Consider the following 19,834-nt stretch of genomic DNA (forward strand, 5'->3'; position numbering starts at 1 on the left):
TGCTGCCATTCTCCTTCAACCACAGAGATTCCTGTGAGTGCCTGGCCACCGTAGTCACATCTGCTGATGATGCAAGTAAAAAGGTTTTCCCCTGACGTTAAGTCCAGTCATGTCTGACTCTGGGGGTTGGTGCTCATCTCCATGTCTAAGCCAAAGAGCCAGCGTTGTCTGTAGACACCTCCAAGGTCATGTGGCCGGCATGACTGCAAAGAGTGCCGTTACCTTCCCGCCGGAGCGGTACCTATTGATCTACTCACATTTGCATGTTTTTGAACTGCTAGGTTGGCAGAAGCTGGAGCTAACAGCGGCCGCTCACGCCACTCCCGGAGTTTGAACCTGGGACCTTTCAGTCTGCAAGTTCAGCAGCTCAGCGCTTTAACACACTGCCACCACTGGGGCTCCATGATGATGCAAACACCCCATTATAACATCAGCAGATGTCCAGGTGATCTCAGGGAGCTCCATGGCTACCAGGAAGCAACAGCAGGTAAAATAAGGCCAAAGGGGTGGGCCAGCAAGGGGACAGGCTGGACCATCTAGACACAAGACCCCAGATTCAGTAAATACATTTTGGACCTGGGAAAGCTCCAGCATCTAAATACCCTGCCCCATGTAGATGTGGTCTAAGATTGCCTGGAGAAGGTATGAGAAGTGGTGTTTCACAATATAGATTACTTCTTTGCTAATTTTATTCTTGAAGTAAGCAACAAGTAAGTTTGCCAGTAGTCTTGAAACTCATTGAAATCTATGCAGTTTATGAAGACTATTTGAAGTCCAGGATTTACTTTCTGCCAAACTCACATGTGACACTTTATGTGCTGAAAATAGATAATTAATAAATTAATAATATGATGGCTGGAATTATATGTAAGCAAGCAATCTTTCCTGGCCTGTTCCCCCCACCCACCCACCCACCCCCAGTACTGTGAAAATGTCATTCACCCACTTTTCCCCGAAGCCTCCGGTGGCCTAGGGGATAAAAGCCTTGTGACTTGAAGGTTGGGTTGCTGACCTGAAGGCTGCCAGGTTCAAATCCCACCCGGGGAGAGCACGGATGAGCTCCCTCTATCAGCTCCAGCTCCATGCGGGGACATGAAAGAAGCCTCCCACAAGGACGGTAAAACATCAAAAAACATCTGGGCATCCCCTGGGCAACGTCCTTGCAGACAGCCAATTCTCTCACTCAAGAAGCAACTCCGGTTGCTCCTGACACGAAAAAACAAAAAACACTTTCCCCCATACAGCTGCTACCTGGTAAAGTCTGATGGGGAGGACTTTATTGGCAAACGTGTCACAAAGTAGTGATTGTGAATATCAAACGGTTGCAGATTAGTAAATCTAGGTAACTGTTTTGTATCCATGACTGCTACTTATTCATGATTGTGATGCTGTTGCCACAATTGTAACTTCTCATACTAAACTGTTTTATCAGGCATTAGCTGCCTGGGGAGAAGGAGATCAACATGTGTTGTCGAAGGCTTTCATGGCCAGGATCACAGGGTTGTTGTATGTTTTCCAGGCTGTATGGCCATGTTCCAGAAGCATTCTCTCCTGATATTTTGCCCACATCTATGGCAGGCATCCTCAGAGGTTGTGAGGTATGAAGAAACTCAGCAAGGAAGATTTATATCTATCTGTGGGAAGTCCAGGGTGAGGGAAGAACTCTTGTCAGTTGAAGGCCAGCGTGAATGTTCCAGTTAATCACCCTAATTTGCATTGAATGGCTTCATCTACTGGCTACTTTCTGCCTGGGGGCATCCTTTGTTAACTGCCCCTAGTTCCCATGTCTCAGAGTGTTGCTTCTTATTTACTGTTTTGATTTTTGAGTTTTTTAATACTGGTAGCCAGATTTTGTTCATTTTCATGGTTTCCTCCTTTCTGTTGAAGTTGTCCACATGCTTGTGGATTTCAATGGCTTCTCTGTGTCAGACTACACAGGTGGTGTCACCCCTGGTGGTGGTGCAGTGTGTTAAAGCGCTGAGCTGCTGAAATTGCAGACCGAAAGGTGCCAGGTTCAAATCCCGGGAGCGGAATGAGCGCCCGCTGTTAGCCCCAGCTCCTGCCAACCTAGCAGTTCGAAAACATGCCAATGTGAGCAGATCAATAGGTACCACTCCGGCAGGAAGGTAATGGCACTCCATGCAGTCATGCCGGCCACATGACCTTGGAGGTGTCTACGGACAACGCTGGCTCTTTGGCTTGGAAATGGAGATGAGCACCAACCCCCAGAGTCAGTCATGACTGGACTTAACGTCAGGGGAAAACCTTTACCTTTTTAAGCCTCTATGAGTTCTGAAATGGGAGAAAAATGGATTAGATATTATCATCAACACCACTTTCATCATTATCATCTTGATATCTTGAAATAATATCTGACATAGGGTGGTATAGTTAGTCAAGCTAGACTGGTTGGCTGGCTACCACAGAAATGTAATATTTCACATAGAAGATAAGCTTTTGAATCATGACACTAGAGAACCAGTCTAGAGTAACTATCAAAGCAGAAACTTGGAAATTAAAGTCTTCAGTTCTGACAAAGCCATGACATTCACTGTGTGGCCTTGGGTTGGTCACTCGCTCTCAGCTTTATTTATTTTACAAAGTTTTTGTCAGAATTTCAAAGCTACAAATAAGGTTGTTACATGTAACTCTTGTTTTGGAGATGATAATGTTGTAAGGATGTTTCTTTCTCATAATAATGTTCCAAATGGTAACATCACACCACTATTTTGTGTGTGTAATGAGTAATATTTTCATTTTAGCTTTTCCAGGTTCCAAAATGTCTGTTAGGGGCATTTTAGGCAGATGTTTTTCTTTCAAGTTTGCAAGCATTCTCTTATTTCTAAAGGGCACTTTTTATCAAAAAGTAAGAAGCAAGAAGAAAGTTGAATATTGTTAACAATGATGAGTTACTTGATGTGTGCATTTTAAAAAAAAATCCCCATATATTAATTGAAAAAATAATTTTTCAAACTTTGCTTATTGAGAGGATAAAATGAAGTAGGAAAAACCTATGTAGGCAACTTTGAGTGCATTGTGAGAAAAGCAAGATATGAAAGTAACTAATAACTAATAAATAAAATGTAAAAATTGTTTTGGCATCATTCCATAACACATCTTAAATGTCTCTTTGGAAATGCTTTTTTGGAGAGCCTACACTTTTTCACAGCAGCCCTCTTCTTTTAAGAGAAGTTAAATGCAGTATTTTGCTCAAAATAAGAAGGCTGAAAGCTCCTGGATTGATTAGTTTGTTCCCTGAGTCTGTCTGCATGTTAAGATAATTTCTTAAACAGAAGTGTTGAACTGGATGCTTTCCCTTCAATATTATTTTTTCCCCTTGGTGCACATCAACACTTTCGGTGACTGCAAGGGTAATTGCGTCTTTGTTTGCCAGGAACATTAAAATTGTTATGGTTCTTGAATAAAATGTGCTTAGACTAAACTAAATAGCATTACTCAGCCATCCCTCCTGTTAACTATTTGTGCTCTGCCCAACAAATGAGTGCTCTTACAGATACCACAAAGAGGTAAGGTAAAGGTAAAGGTTTCCCCTGACGTTAAGTCCAGTCGTGACCGACTCTGGGGGTTGGTGCTCATCTCCATTTCTAAGCCAAAGAGCCGGCATTGAACGTAGACATCTCCAGGTCATGTGCCCAGCATGATTGCATGGAGCGCCGTTACCTTCCCGCCGGAGTGGTACCTATTGATCTACTCACATTTGCATGTTTTTGAACTGCTAGGTTGGCAGGAGCTGGGGCTAACAGCGAGCGCTCATTCCGCTCCCGGCATTTGAACCTGGGACCTTTTGGTCTGCAAGTTCAGCAGCTCAGCGCTTTAACACACTGTGACACAAAGAAGTAAACAGTGAAATAATTAGAAAGTGAATACACCTGGTTTGGCAAATTCTTAGATAGAGAAGTAGTTGCTGCCTTGGGGCTTGTCTAATGCCTATACATAAAACAAGCTGGGTTATCGAAGCCAAAACTTCATTTTTGTTGGCCGGTTATAACCCCACTTTGACAACAAAAGTGGCCCTGTATTTGTTTAAAGCTGCTAAAAGGAGATCAGAGTACATAGATCAGATTGGGGTGCAGTGTAGGGGAGACGAGGATAGTTGATGCACTGATCTTTAGCTAAACTACATTGGCACCAAGCAGGCAGACACCTGTATATCTGTATTTTATTTTAAGTGAACCAGATGTATGTTGTATGTTGTTTTTGTATTGTCTGTCCTTGATAAGGCCAACTGGCTAATCAATAAATTGTTGTTGTTGTTGTTGTTGCCTATACAATCCAAAATTCTTAGACTTACTGTTAATGTAAGACAGTTTATCTTCATGATGCACAGCTATGTAGTGAGTATTCCAGGGATTTTCTGGAGTATTCTGCATTTTCAGAAATGTTTGAGCAGCTGAATTGGGTCTGATTCACCATGATCCACTCTCCAAGCAGGACACCTTCACCATCCTCCCCTTTCCAATGCTCCTCAGAATAAAGCGCACATGGGATCAGGAGGAAGGAGAGGATTATCATCTTCCCATCCTTTATGCTGGTCCCATGGTTGTCCCATTCTGAGGTCAGCAGAGGTGTTTGTGATGGCCAGGAAATTGCGCAGAGCCCCATGGCCAGTTAGGAACAGTGGCATGGAGGAGATAAAGCAATGGCCCTAGATTTATTATAAATATGCCAGATCCAGGACTTCTTACATTGGGATGAACTGCATGGTGTTGATGGAGAACAGGAAAAAGGCTAACAGAATCATAGAATCATAGAGTTAAAGAGACTGTAAGAGCCATTCAGTTCACCCTACTGTCATGCAGAAAATATAATCATTTACCGTATATACTTGAAGATAAGCCGAGTTTTTCAGCCCTTATTTATGAGCTGAAAAAGCCTCCCTGGCTTATAATCGAGTCAAGGTCAAGGCCAGCAACGGAGCCTGCAGGCTGTTGCTTGCAATATGTGATCTATTTCTCTCTTCTCCCTTATCAGTGTGTTTTTTTTTTGCAAAGCCTCCCTCGCTCCTTCTCTTTTCAAAACATTGTTTTGAAAAGAGAAAGACACTCTTGCAAGTCAGGAAGAAAAATATATATTCATTAATCTTATGAAAGCATTTTCCCCTGAAATATTTGTTAAACTCTCTACAGATATATAGGCATTAACCACTTGCAAGCTTTTGCCATCTCTGTGTACCTTTATATGTGTATCTATCTTTATACATTAATTTTATATATGAATTTCCCCTCATATGTTTGCAGGTCTTTGCAAATCCTTTATACATATAGATCCATGTACCTGTGTATCTGTAGCCATACATATACATTATTTTTATATATGAATTTACCCTCATATGTTTGCTAGTCTCTGCAAATCTATATATATAAAAGAGTGATGGCATCACGGCAATTCACAAAACAACAAAAGTACAGGCCCCCCAAACTCAAAAATTGACAACACAACCCATCATCCATGCCTCAAGGTTGATACAACAAAAAGAAAAGAAAAATAAAGTCCTAATTAGAGGGAGAGCAATAATTTTTTTTATCCAATTGCTGCCAGTTTAGAGGGCTAATCTCTGCCCACTTGGTTGCCTAGCAACCAAGGGACAGCCAGGTTTCAGTTAGGGGACAGGCAGATTTAGGCCTCACTTAGGCTTCTTCCACAGATTATCTAATTTGCACTGGATTATATGGCAGTGTAGACTCAAGGCCCTTCCACACAGCTATATAACCCATTTATAATCTTATATTATCTGCTTTGCACTGGATTATCTTGACTCCACACTGCCATATAATCCACTTCAGTGTGCATTTTATACAGCTGTGAAGAAGGAGCCTCATATAATCCAGTTCTGAGCAGATAATATAAGATTAGAAATATACAGTAGAGTCTCACTTATCCAACATAAACAGGCCGGCAGGATAAGTGAATATGTTGGATAATAAGAAGGGATTCAGGAAAAGCCAATTAAACATCAAATTAGGTAATCGTTATACAAATTAAGCACCAAAACATCATATTATACAACAAATTTGACAGAAAAAGTAGTTCCATGCGCAGTAATGCTATGTAGTATTTACAGTAGAGTCTCACTTATCCAACACTCGCTTATCCAACGTTCTAAATTATCCAACGCATTTTTGTAGTCAATGCTTTCAATATATCGTGATATTTTGGTGCTAAATTCATAAATACAGTAATTACTATATAGCATTACTGTGTACTGAACTACTTTTTCTGACAAATTTGTTGTCTAACATGATGTTTTGGTGCTTAATTTGTAAAATCATAACTTAATTTGATGTTTAATAGGCTTATCCTTACTCCCTCCTTATTATCCAACATATTCGCTTATCCAACGTTTGGCCGGCCCGTTTATGTTGGATAAGTGAGACTCTACTGTACTGTATTTACAAATTTACCACTAAATATCACAATGAGTTTAAAACACTGACTACAAAAACATTGATTATGAAAAGGCAGACTGCGTTGGATAATCCAGAACATTGTATAAGCAAATGTTGGATAAGTGAGATTCTACTTTAATATGAAATAATTATGGGATAGAATAATGCAGAACAATATAATCTCTAAAACCAGGACAGTAAATAAACGGGAATTCCACACAGGAAACAATCAGGGCCAGCTAACACCTCCCAACAAAGTATTCCCATCATCAAAGACTGGGAAATCCTCTGTTTTCTCAGGGCCACAGACAGTAGAAGCACATAAAATATCGCAAACAACACCACTCTGAAAACAAGGGAATTCCAGACAGGAAACAATCAGGGCCAGCTAACACCTCCCAACAAAGTATTCCCATCATCAAAGTCTGGCAAATCCTCTGTTTTCTCAGGGCCACAGACAGTAGAAGCACATAAAATATCACAAACAACACCACTCTGAAAACAAGGGAATTCCAGACAGGAAACAATCAGGGCCAGCTAACACTTCCCAACAAAGTATTCCCATCATCAAAGTCTGGCAAATCCTCTGTTTTCTCAGGGCCACAGACAGTAGGCGCACATAAAATATCGCAAACAACACCACTCTGAAAAACAAGGGAATTCCAGACAGGAAACAATCAGGGCCAGCTAACACCTCCCAACAAAAAATTCACTCAGGGAGGAAACAGCCAGGCTTTAAAGCTGCAAGGCCATTACATCCTAATCATTTTTCCTAATTGCAGCATTCATACTTGCCTCCAACAAACAAAAAAAACCCAATCAGAAATATTGTATATTCACAACCTTTAGGAAATAATATCCCCTGATGGCGCAGCGTGTTAAAGTGCTGAGCTGCTGAACTTCTGGACTGAAAGGCCACAGGTTTGAATTGGGGGAGCGAAGAGAGCCCCCACTGTTACCCCAGCTTCTGCCAACCCAGAAGTTCGAAAACATGCAAATGTGAGTGCATCAATAGGTACTGCTCCGGCGGGAAGGTAACGCCGCTCCATGTAGTCATCCCACATGACCTTGGAGGAGTCTACGGACAACGCCGTAGCTCTTCGGCTTAGAAATGGAGATGAGCACCAACCTCCAGAGTAAGACACGACTGGACTTAATGTCTGGGGAAAACCTTTACCCTTGACCTTAACTACCACCAATTCCTCAATACTTTATTTCCCATACCACCATACTTCGCCACAGCAACGCGTGGCCGGGCACAGCTATATAAAGAGAGATGTCTGGATAGGTATGAATATATTCTTACCTACCTATATATAGGGTTTGCAAATATTACAGGGGGGAAATGAACACATAAATATAGACATGTGTGTATGTGTGTGTGTGTGTGTGTGTGTGTGTGTATATATATATGGCTTGCAAATATTGTAGGAGAACACACACACACACACACACACACACACACACACAGAGGGGATTTGCAAATGTTTCAGGGGGAAATGCATATGTGAAATTAGTATTTATAATTATAGATCTGTATCTAGCTCTGCATTGTTTATATAAGCATTGAATGTTTGCCAGTTACTATGTTGGAAGCCGGTCTGAGTCCCTATGGGGTGATAGGGTCGGATCCAAATTGAGTTTATTATTATTATTATTATTATTATTATTATTATTATTATTATTATTATTATTATTATTAGGTTATTGTTGATACCATATTGTTTTTTCTGCCCCTACTTTTCCACTTATAGAGCTAGTTTATTGTTTTTCTTTGAAATATGGTAAATATTCAAAAACATTTAACCTACTGATGCCTCGATTAATGAAATTTTATTGGAATCTATTTTTATTTTGAAATTTACCCATAGCTGCTGCATTTCCCACCCTCGGCTTATACTCGAGTCAACAAGTTATCCCAGTTTTTTGTGGTAAAATTAGGTCCCTCAGCTTATATTCGGGTCGGCTTATACTTGGGTCTATACGGTATTTAATTTGGTTTCATTGTATTTTTACTGCCAAGGAATGAGATAAATGCTCATGAATTTTTTTCTGTGTATGTGTCAGATGGGAAAACAATAATGTTTTGCATACTATGTACCTTGAGATGGAGGGACTTTATCTATTTACGAATTTGTTACTCATAATGTGCACCTTGATTATCCACTATTGCAACCGCATTGTTTTTAATTTAATGTTTTAATTCTGTGTTGTGTTTTTTTGCCTATTGTGTATATTTTATTATTGGTTTTTGTTGTTGTCCTTTGATGTTTCATATTTTATCATTGCTTGTATTTTGATTTTGCTGTAAGCCGCCCCGAGTCCCCTTCGGGGGAGATGGAGGCGGGATATAAATAAACTTATTATTATTATTATTATTATTATTATTATTATTATTATTATTATTATTATTATTATCTTCTGAATGAGCAAAATACCTTGAACCTTTCCATTGGGTGTTGTTTGAAACAGGAACCCCAAAAGAGCTGGCAATGTCCTCAAGTTACTCTGCTCAACTCAGAAGATCAAGAAGAATGATCCACAACTGACCCCACTGACAACTCCTCCTTCCTTTCCCAATCTCTCTATATAAAAATGTTATGTTCATTTTTTTGTATGCACATAACTAAAAAATTGCTGGACAAAATGACACCAAATTTGGCCACAATACACCTATTAATCAAATGTATGACCTTCACTCAAAAAAATAAAACAAAAAAAAGGAAAGGATTTAATTTCTCCCAAAACCAACAAGATGTTACAGCGCATGTGCAACTGGCCCCACCCCCTCCTGCACGAGGAGGAAAAAACACACCAACTATCCGTTGCAAGCTGGCTGTCCCTGCTGGTGCAGAGTGAGCCATAGCCATGGAGTCAGGATGTGACTTGGATACAAAAGGCTGTTCCTTTGTGCCACAGAGCTGACAGACATATATTGCATCGCACTGTGTACCCTCTAGAAAAAAAACTCAGGAGGAAGTTGCTGGGAGGAAGTTCAAAGGCCATCTTGGGCTGGAGGAGTGCTCTGCTTGGCTGTCATTTGCCTTGGGAATCCAATGGAAGAGGCTTTCTGGAAAAGCAGGCCTTCGACGTGACATCAGCAGAGCTGTCTCTCGACTTTCCTTTTTTTTTTTTACAAAGACTCTGCTTTCTGCCTGTTAAGCCACAGCGGTATGAAAGCAAAGGGGAAGAGGGAGGATGCATACATTTGCTGCCATTGCTGCCAGGAACAAAGAAAGGGGAGAGATGCAGCACAGGGGCAGATGTGACTGTTTCCTCCCACTTAATCCTTTCTGTTTAAGTTTGCAACTGCTTCCTACCTAGGGAAATCATTTCATGGTCAGCACTGAATAGACTAGAAGCTTCAAAACCTGGCTGCTTCCTACCAAGAGGTAACCTTTGTTGGTCAGCTTGAATAGCATTGAATACCCTTGCAGCTTCAAAGCCTGGCTGCTTCCTACCTAGGAGAATCCTTTTTTGGCCAACTTGAATACCATTGAATAGCCTTGCAGCTTTAAGGGCTGGCTGCTTCCTGCTGCTCCTGCTCAGTCGTTTAGTCGTCTCTGATTCTTCGTGACCTCATGGACCAGTCCACGTCAGAGCTCCCTGTCGGCCGTCACCGCCCCCAGTTCCTTCAAGGTCAACCCAGTCACTTCAAGGATACTGTCCATCCATCTTGGCCTTGGTTGGCCTCACTTCCTTTTTCCTTCCGTTTCCCCCAGCATCGTGATTTTTTCCAAGCTTTCCTGTCTCCTCATGATGTGGCCAGAATACTTCAGCTTTGCCTCTAATATCCTTCCCTCCAGTGAGTAGCCAGGCATTATTTCCTTGAGGATGGACTGGTTGGATCTTCTTGCGGTCCAAGGCACTCTCAGGATTTTCCTCCAGCACCAAAGTTCAAAAGCGTATATCTTCCTTCGCTCAGCCTTCCTTATGGTCCAGCTCTCACATCCATAGGTTATTATGGGGAATACCATTGCTTTCACTATGCGGACCTTCGTTGCCAGTGTGATGTCTCCGCTCTTCACTATTTTGTCAAGGTTGGCCATAGCTCTCCTCCCAGGAAGTAAACGTCTTCTGATTTCCTGGCTGCAGTCTGCATCTGCAGTGATCTTCGCACCTAGAAATATAAAGTCTATCACTGTCTCCACGTTTTCTCCTTCTGTTTGCCAGTTATCAATAGGTGTAGTTGCCATGATCTTGGTTTTCTTGACGTTTAACTGCAACCCAGCTTTTGCACTTTCTTCTTTCACCTTGGTGATAAGGCTCCTTAGCTCTTCCTCACTTTCGGCCATCAGAGTGGCTGCTTCCTACCTAGGGAAATTATTTGTTGGACAACTTCAATACCATTGAATATCCTTGCAGCTTTAAGGGCTGGTTGCTTCCTACCTAGGGAAATTATTTGTTGGCCAGCTTCAGTACCATTGAATAGCAACCCTGGCTGCTTCTCATTACTTTATTTTCCATACCACCAGAGTACATCACAGCAACACATCGCCGGGTATGGCTAGTAATTAATAAATACCCAAAAGGGTGCAACTTCAGTCTTTGGCCAAATAGGTTCTGGGAATGACATATTCCCATCTCTCTACACAATGGAATTCAATCTTGAGATCTTAAACTCATCAGTTCATAAATATCACCTATTGCCTTTATTAAGTTTCCCACCATATGGATGGGAATAAGATCCCGGATTGTAATTTCCACCAAACACAGCAAATGTTTATTCTTTCAAATGTCTGTAAAATGTCTATGCTCGTGACTGTGATTTATGCTAGATTTGGGAGATTTCCCTTGACATTTCGCCTTAGCCAATGAAGCAATAAATCGACTTCTGAACTTGCCCTTGGTCTCTGTGTGTCTTTACTGGAAGCAGATTTGGAGCCAGCACATCATTAAATGTGAACCCCAAGCTTTCAAACATCATGGGCAAAGTGGGAGGGCGATTTTCCTAGCACCTACTAAAAAGCATGGTTTAGGGATTAACAGTTCTATATAACAAAGTGGACTATATAAAACTGCTTAAACATTTCAAAAGTATCAATAAGGAATATGTGCATTTAAGAATGTGAACCAGAGACAATTTGCAGTGACTTGCAAAAGACACCCAGCGTTGAAGGCTACATAGCTTACCAAATGTAGGTCATAACGAGGAATCTGTGCAAACTTCATTGTCGTAAGCGAGCAAGAGGGTTCATTCCTGAAATACTGTAATTGCATGAATGATCAAGATCTTCGAAAGTAAATGCACTTCAGTTTTTCCCATCCTTGTTAGGTATGCCAGAACGTCTATGCCAGATGGTAGGCCTGCTGTCAGCGATATCTAGGAAGATGGTTTGGATTCATCAGTAGCAAAGGGAGAAAAACTGGATTCTGAAAGGTCTAATTTCTACGCCCTGTAGATTCCATTTTCTTCCTTTTTGATTACAGACGGTATTTTATTGTATACTGCCTAGGTGCTGATTCTACCACCAAAACAAGTTTCCTAGCTGTAATGGTTAGTGGAGAATGGTTATAGTTTGTACTCAACAATTTTTGATACTTCTGGACAATGAAGTAGGACATATTATATTTCAGATCACAGAAAAGAAAATTAGACACTGGAGTCTGTTCTCCAAAATGAAAAGCCTAAACAGATCTCGGAAAAGTTATGTTTGTGGACAATAATTTCCAGAATTCCCCAGCAAACAGGGCAGCAGCCTTTCCTTTCAATAGCTTTTCCAGGACTGCCAAAGATCATAGTCTAATTCCAGACTCAATGGGGCACTTTGTTACAGGCTGGGCAGATATGTTTTGCCAATTTCAGACTCTAAAAATGGTTATTAACAATAAAAAGGGTTAATTGAAAAGTGGTTGTATACTGGCTCGAGGGATGGCTTTTTCATAGAGTTAAGAGAGGTAGTTCTATCTAAAAACTAGTCTTCTATTTCTATCTGACCATGATATACAGTAGAGTCTCACTTATCCAAGCTTCGCTTATCCAAGTTTCTGGATTATGCAAGCCATTTTTGCAGTCAATGTTTTCAATATATCATGAAGTTCATGAAGTGCTAAGTTCGTAAATACAGTAAGTACAACATAACATTACTGCGTATTAAACTACTTTTTCTGTCAAATTTGTTGTATAACATGATGTTTTGGTGCTTAATTTGTAAAATCATAACCTAATTTGATGTTTAATAGGCTTTTCCTTATTCTCTCCTTATTATCCAAGATATTCGCTTATCCAAGGTTCTGCTGGCCCGTTTATCGTGGATAAGTGAGACTCTACTGTACTGTAAAAGATATAAGATCAACCAAAATGTAATGTACTATAAAAAAAACCCTCAGAATAATTCCAGGGAGCAGTACATCCGTAGAATAGACTTTCAGTCATTATGGTTGCAGATAACCAGATCAAGATAGCTCAATGAAAATTCATCTGTGATTGGTGGATAACTAAGATCAATAGACATCTGGACAGGAAATGAGAGCTAAGGCCGTAATCGGCATTGGCTAAGAAATATAAGTCTTGTTGCAAGATCTATAAACAAAAAACAAAACAGGTTAGGACTGGTCTGTATGTTCAAGTTGAAGATGGAAGTGGCTTGCCATATGCTGAATCCCAACATGGGTGAAAATACTGCATTTTTCTTATCATAAGAATTCCGGTCTCAAATGGATTGCATTGTACTCCCATACACTGCATTTTATGTATGTATTAATGAAACGTATAAATTATTCAGGAGAAAAGATTAAGGCTGCAGCTCCAGTTGACCAACTGGAAATGAGGCTAAGTTGTGTGATGGGCGACATAGGGTTTTGTGGGTAAGCTGGGCAATTATATTCCAGTTCACGGGAAAGAAAGGAAGAGACTGGACTCTTTTCTCCAAAATGAAAAGCCTAAACAGATCTTGGAAAAGTTATGTTTGTGGACAATAATTTCCAAAATTCCCCAGCAAACAGGGCAGCAGCTTTTCCTTTCAGGATGCTGAATTTCCATTGTGTGATGAGGTCCCTAACTATTTGGTTTATATAAATACATAGAAAAAAAGATTGTAAAGACACCTGTTCATTCTTCTATTCTTTTGAAATCCTAAGTCTTAAGCTATACTTAAGGCAGTTTTGATGCTCGCCTGCCTATTTGGACAATATTTGTCCACAGTTTGGAAGCTCAGGTGACCAGAGAGTGAAAAACTATGGTTAGGTAGAGGTTAGCTGATAAAAGGCAAAGTACCTGTTATTCCACCATTTATAAAATGGAGTAGCAAAATCACTCCTGTTTCAACATGCTAAATGTCTTTTGGTGTCCCTATCTGTCTTAAAGGGCTAACTGAAAGTATCTTCCTATCTCATGTAAAAGCAAAATGATGCCTCTTTCCACTCCATTTACAAAAATGAACTGTGTTGGCTGATGAATATAATGTTAGCACTCCTGACAGGTCAGTGTCCTTCTGTGGTTTACATAGCTCTATTTTCCAGTAAAGAGGAGCAGCCAAGTGTTCAAGAAAATGAAGGAAGTACTGTCATCACTGAAAACCAGCACCTGCTATATGAGATGGCCTTAAGCAGAGCCTGGATGGCCATCTGTCAGGGGTGCTTTGAATGCAATTTCCTGCTTTTTGGCAGGGGGTTGGACTGGATGGCCCATGAGATCTGTTCCGTCTCCCAGGAGTTTGATTTTACAAGCTGTCCATAGTTGTAGAAATAGCACCTGTTTGCATTTGTTCCAGGGTTGCTGCAGATTCTGCAGCACTCTGATAGTCATTAGTAGAGTTTCTAGTCAGCTCAGCAAAAACTTTGCTGCTTGCAGCTTGCAAATGTATCATTTTGTTCTGGAGACTGTTCCTTTTCCTGGGGAAAGAAGGCTCCATTTTGAGAAGCCTCTTGCCTTCTAGACTGAAGAAAAAAGAACTCCGATGTGCTTGTGTGGCCAAGCCAGGCCAACTCTGACAAAGCCATCGTAAGTACAGACCTCTGCCTTTAAAACCAGTGCTGAGCATAGGTAGGGAAAGATCTGCTCTTTCTAAAAATAGTAGCTTAGCACTGGGGCAGAGAATATCTCAGGATTTCTCTGCCACTGGAAGAAGTTCTACATACTTCACCTCAAAAACTAGCTTTGGGCTTAGATAGTGATAGAACTTTCTGATAGCAGCTCAGGGCTAGGGTGAAGAGGATCTCAGGATCTCTTTGCCTTTGGAGGAAGTTGAACCAGCAACTAAAGGGGAAAAGCAAGAAAGGGACATCTGCAAGATTTTAAGTTGACTGTTTATATTTGCAACTTTAATTATGTGTGCCAAGTCTGCCAAGGACTTTGTGAAAATAAAATTTTGTTTGATTGTTCAACTTGAAGTGCCTTTGGTTACTGGGATTTCCAGAGCTTCTAAGTAAGGCCCCCGCAGTTCACCTGGGCAAAGGAAGAAGCACATCTTAAAGCTTTAAAAGGTGCCTGGGTGTGACGGCATAAGATCTCTTCCAACTCTATGATTCTATGATTCTCACTCTCTTTCATGTTGGAGTCAACATTGCTCCCATGAGCTCCCTGATAGGATTATGATTATCAGAGTAAGAAAAGTTAGTGAAAAATTAAATTAAATTTCATTTTATTACATGCACACTAAAAAGCTTAAAAGACTTAAATTAAATAAGTGCATATTGAAAATATGTTATTTATCTTAATTCTTACAATTCTAACCTGCCATTTAAATTTATATTAACTTGCACTAAAAATCTTAGCAGAATGCACTACAATCGAAAGAAATGCCATAGAATGGGAAACTCTGGTGAGAATGACAAGGAAAGGGCAATTGTTGCTAATAAAAAGGGCCCTAAAATATAGATTTATTATGAAAAAAATGTTTTTCTTTTTAAAAATGAAAAACTTCATCAATATTGCTAGTATTAAGAAACAGGCTGAGATTCCGCATTGAGAAATTGGGTGGGGAGTCCATAGGTGGAACAATGAGGTGTTTCTCATCTCCAGAACTCAACTGTTAGCAGATACAGCCCCCATTTCATACCCATTTAATGGCAGGTGGAGAACAGGTGGAATCAGAGAAGCATCTGGCTGTATCTCCATAGCCCGATACAGAACAACGGCATGTGTTGAGACCTCCAGAGAACCCCTGGATTTCTTGTTGGATGATGTCCTTGTTCTTCAACTGGATATAGGAACACTTAATGACAGCAAAATAGGGGCTAATGTTGCTAAAGTGAGTGCAGGTAAAGGGGTTGTTGTTCCATGAAGATGATAGAGAATTTGAACCTTAGCAGCAACCACTGAAAGATTTATGACATGAATTGGATCTGGCCACCATAAATCACGGCCAACCATGATTTCAATCTCTGCTCTGGGATGCCTGAAGATGGTACACTCAGAGTGATATTATATTGAGGCCCTTATTAACCATCTGATCAAAGACATTGAGTGAAATTAAAATGGGGCTTTGACGGAAAATAAAAATCAGAATTCTGGGCAAATGCCAATGGTGGGTCTTCTTAACGGAGTGCTGTATCCCTGAAAGCTTCCTGAGGATGCTGGATATGCACAGATCTACTTGCTTGATCTATCTGTCTCTGTATGAAGTAAGAATTATGACAATGATGTTTTAAAAAAACTATTATTATTTGAAATGCATAGTGCTTTGAGTAATCTAAGCAACAACAGAAGGAAAGGGATAAAAATGGAGACTGTCTGGTTCCTGCCTCAAGAAGAATACAGACTAATTACAATATTTTTTTGTCTCTGTAAATCAAATGAAACGTAAATAAAACCTCATTCTGGTTCCAGTCGTCTGTCCTTGTCACTCCAGCTCTGGCTGTGTAAACAGTTTGCAGTTGGGGAAGGCACTTTCTTCTTTTAGATCAATTACATCTCTTGTGCTAGACTGAACCAGCAGTTTCTAGAATAAAATTATTGGGTGTTTTTCCTCATATTTTGATGTACTGTATAAATAAGGATTATAATCTGCTCACCCTTCATAAAACTATTTGTACAATTTGTTTCAATCATTTCAATACTTCAGACTTGTTTAAATTAGTTATCTGTAAGATATGCAAAAATGGCAATGAAGATACTTGGGGAAGGGATCTGAACTTTCAATAGCAAACCATGACAGATCTGAACAGTTATGCTGAAACCTTGTATTTTAATCCTCCCTTTTGTTTGTTTTTTGGATTTATATTCTGACCTTCTCTCTAAAATAGGACTCAAGGTATCTCATAGTACTATTAGATTTAATAATAATAATAATAATAATAATAATAATAATAATAATAATAATACACCTGGCATCCTGCTAGTAAATGGTGATATTATAAGCTAGGCTTATAACAAAGTAACTGCTTTCTATTAACATTTATAATTCACTATCATTGCCACAATATTAAATGTTTGCCAATCCTCTTTAAAATATAACCAGTTGTACTGAGGGATGAAGTTCAAGCAGTGTGTTAAATGATGGCACATCCCCCCCTTTCAACCAGTTTAATTGTTTGAATTATAATGTACTAGGCTTGATCGATCCACGAAAAATTTGATTCTAAACTCGTTTCAAAACTAGAGGGGGGCAGCTTTTCGTTTCTGATGGTATTTCCGAATTTGGCCCCCCAAAAAATTCGAAATTAACGAAAATTCGTTATTTTCTAAATTAATTCGTTAATGGCGGACGCGCATGCGCAATTCCCAAAAACAGCACAGAGGGAGAGGACTTTACAGGACTCTCCCACCCTCATTTTTTGAGTGATCTTCTTCCAACTTGGTACAGTGGTAGAACACATTTAACACTGATAGCTCTTCCCTTATCCTCTGATTTTTGGCGAATTTTCATAGCTTTTATAATAAACCATTTTTTAATAATTGCAGAAATCTGTTCCTGGTTTGAAAGTCTTATTTCCTGTTAAATTGGGTTGTCTTTACTGTGAAAGTCATTGTTCTACTTCAGAAACTTTGTTTTTGTGGCTGAAACTTTGTTAAATTGGTGTGTGTGTGATATATACTGTGTATATATATAATATATATATAGTCCCTGCATAATGTGTGTGTGTGTGTGTGTGTGTGTGTGTATAGGTAAAGGTAAAGGTATCCCTTGACGTTAAGTTCAGTCATGTCTGACTCTGGGGGTTGGTGCTCATCTCCATTTCTAAGCCCAAGAGCCAGTGTTGTCCATAGACACCTCCAAGGTCATGTGGCCGGCATGACTACATGGAGTGCCATTACCTTCCCGCCAGAGCGGTACCTATTGATCTACTCACATTGGCATGTTTTCAAGCTGCTAGGTTGGCAGAAGCTGGAGCTAACAGCGGGCACTCACTCTGCTCCCGGGATTTGAACCTGGGACCTTTCGGTCTGCAAGTTCAGCAGCTCAGTGCTTTAACACACTTCGCCATCGGGGCTCATGTATATATAATATACATACACATACACACAATGTGGAGAATATGTGGAAAGGTAGATAGATAAGTTGGGAGCCACAGCGAAGGCACCTTCCTGGGAGCAAGGTCTAATAATAATAATAATAATAATAATAATAATAATAATAATAATAATAATAAATCCCTTACAATATCCAAGATGGCTCACTGCTACAGAATCTTGGGAGGTTTAGTTTGATATGGTACCATTATTGGCAGAGAAAGCTAAGCTGTAGGAGTTGAAATCCAATCATTTATCCTCCCTATAGAATCAATTTTATATGCATTTTTAGCTACAGAAAAGCTAAAATCAGGACAGTAAAAGAACAACACCCAGAAAATGGGAATTCCAGACAGGAAACAATCAGGGCCAGCTAATACCTCCCAACAAAGGATTCCCCCAGGTAGGAAGCAGCCAGGCTTTGAAGCTGCAAGGCTATTCAATGCTAATCAAGGTGACCAATTGCAACATTCACACTTGCCTCCCACAGACAAGAGTTCTTTCTCCCACCCTGGACCTTCCACAGATTATTATTATTATTGCTAATTGAGAGACCATGAAGGCCAGTCATATAGAAAAGGAGGGTGACTTTGTTTTTGCCGTCCTTTTTCCCTTGGCGCCTGGCCAATGGCCTTTTCAACCGGTACCGTGGACTTCATCTCCCAGAATCCCTGGTCTTTGAACCATCCAAGAGGGTTTCTGGGAGTTGGAGTCCCGAACGCCATCCATTGGCATTGCTGGAAACCGCTTGGGTCTTCAACTCCCAGAATTCATAGCCATTGAAGAAGCTTGCAAGCGTTTCTGGGAGTTGGAGTCCAGAATGTTTTGCTGGCTGAGGTCGGAGCACAGCCACAGAGGGTGGTTTTCCTCTGTCGCCATCCTGCTGCCTTGGGCTTCCGAGCGGCTGCCCTTTGCAGGAGGGAAAGGTGGAGGAAGGGTTTGGCTGGGCCTGCTGCCTGAGAAGGGAGGCGAGGCCTAGCCAGGCGCCAAGCACTGGCCTCACATAGGACGCCGTCCCAGGAAAGAGATGCCCTCCCGGGAAGGGGCGAGGAGGTAGCGGAGGAGGGCGGGTGTACATGGATATGGAGATGTGTGTGTGTGTGTGCGTGTGTATGTATGTCGGCTGTTGGGGAAGGGCGGAAATTGAGGCCTGGATGTGCAGCGGCCGCCTGGAGCCTCCGCGGCCTTTCCGGCTGCCGGGGAAGGCGGCAAAGTGTATGGGTCCGTGGGGGGCACCTGGAGGCCCGCAGAGAGTAGCCACCTTTCGGGTGGCTTTTTTTTTTTTTTGCAAAAGCTTTTTTTTTCCTAACGAAAAAAACGACGACATAACGAAAAACGGCCTCTCGCGATTCGAAACCGCGATATCCAGACGTGTGGACAACCAATGCTTCAAAATTGCTTCAAAACAAACGAAAATAACGAATTAATAACGGTTAACGGGAAAAACGAATTATTTGAGCAAGCCTATAATGTACGTTTCAGGGTCAGATCATGAGATATAGCCATAATATTATGCCTATGTGTCCCATGCAGAATCACAGACTACATTTATAACGCAACATTTACACGATTATTGGAAACAGCTCAGATATTCATATGGTGTGATGTTCTAGGACAGGAGAGCTATTTACCAGGTCAAATAGTATCCATTGTTGACAGAAAACACTGGGGACTATGGTTTTTATCTAATGCAGGGAAGGGCAACCTATAGCCTTCAATGGTGTCACAAGGGAAAAGAGGGAGATGATTGATCCTACCAACCTTTGTTTCTAGCTCCACACACCATAGGCATGTGCCCTATAACACGTTACTCCCAAAGGACTATAGTCCTCGACAAAACATTCACTACGTTGGGAAGTGTTATTGATAGTTACAAATCTACATGGTAAACACCTGTGAAGTTGTCAAATATACCATATATATTCATGATAAAGAACAAGATACAGACCCAAGAACATAGCTTCTAACTCGGAGCTCCCAAGATAGGCAACTTGACCAATGAAAATCCAACACTGATCTTCTCACCGAACATTGA

At 40.7% G+C, this 19,834-nt stretch overlaps 1 long non-coding RNA gene across 1 annotated transcript in view; it reads left to right on the forward strand.

The window, feature by feature from the left end:
• Positions 1-509: 509 nt before the first annotated feature.
• LOC134298079 (uncharacterized) overlaps positions 510-19,834 on the forward strand; it is a 31,745-nt gene continuing 12,420 nt past the window's right edge. The window contains exon 1 of the long non-coding RNA XR_010005053.1: positions 510-642. This is a non-coding gene — a long non-coding RNA (uncharacterized LOC134298079). The remainder of the gene's footprint in view (positions 643-19,834) is intronic.

Source organism: Anolis carolinensis, chromosome 3, assembly GCF_035594765.1.
Source record: "Anolis carolinensis isolate JA03-04 chromosome 3, rAnoCar3.1.pri, whole genome shotgun sequence".
In the NCBI taxonomy this organism is placed as follows: domain Eukaryota; kingdom Metazoa; phylum Chordata; class Lepidosauria; order Squamata; family Dactyloidae; genus Anolis; species Anolis carolinensis.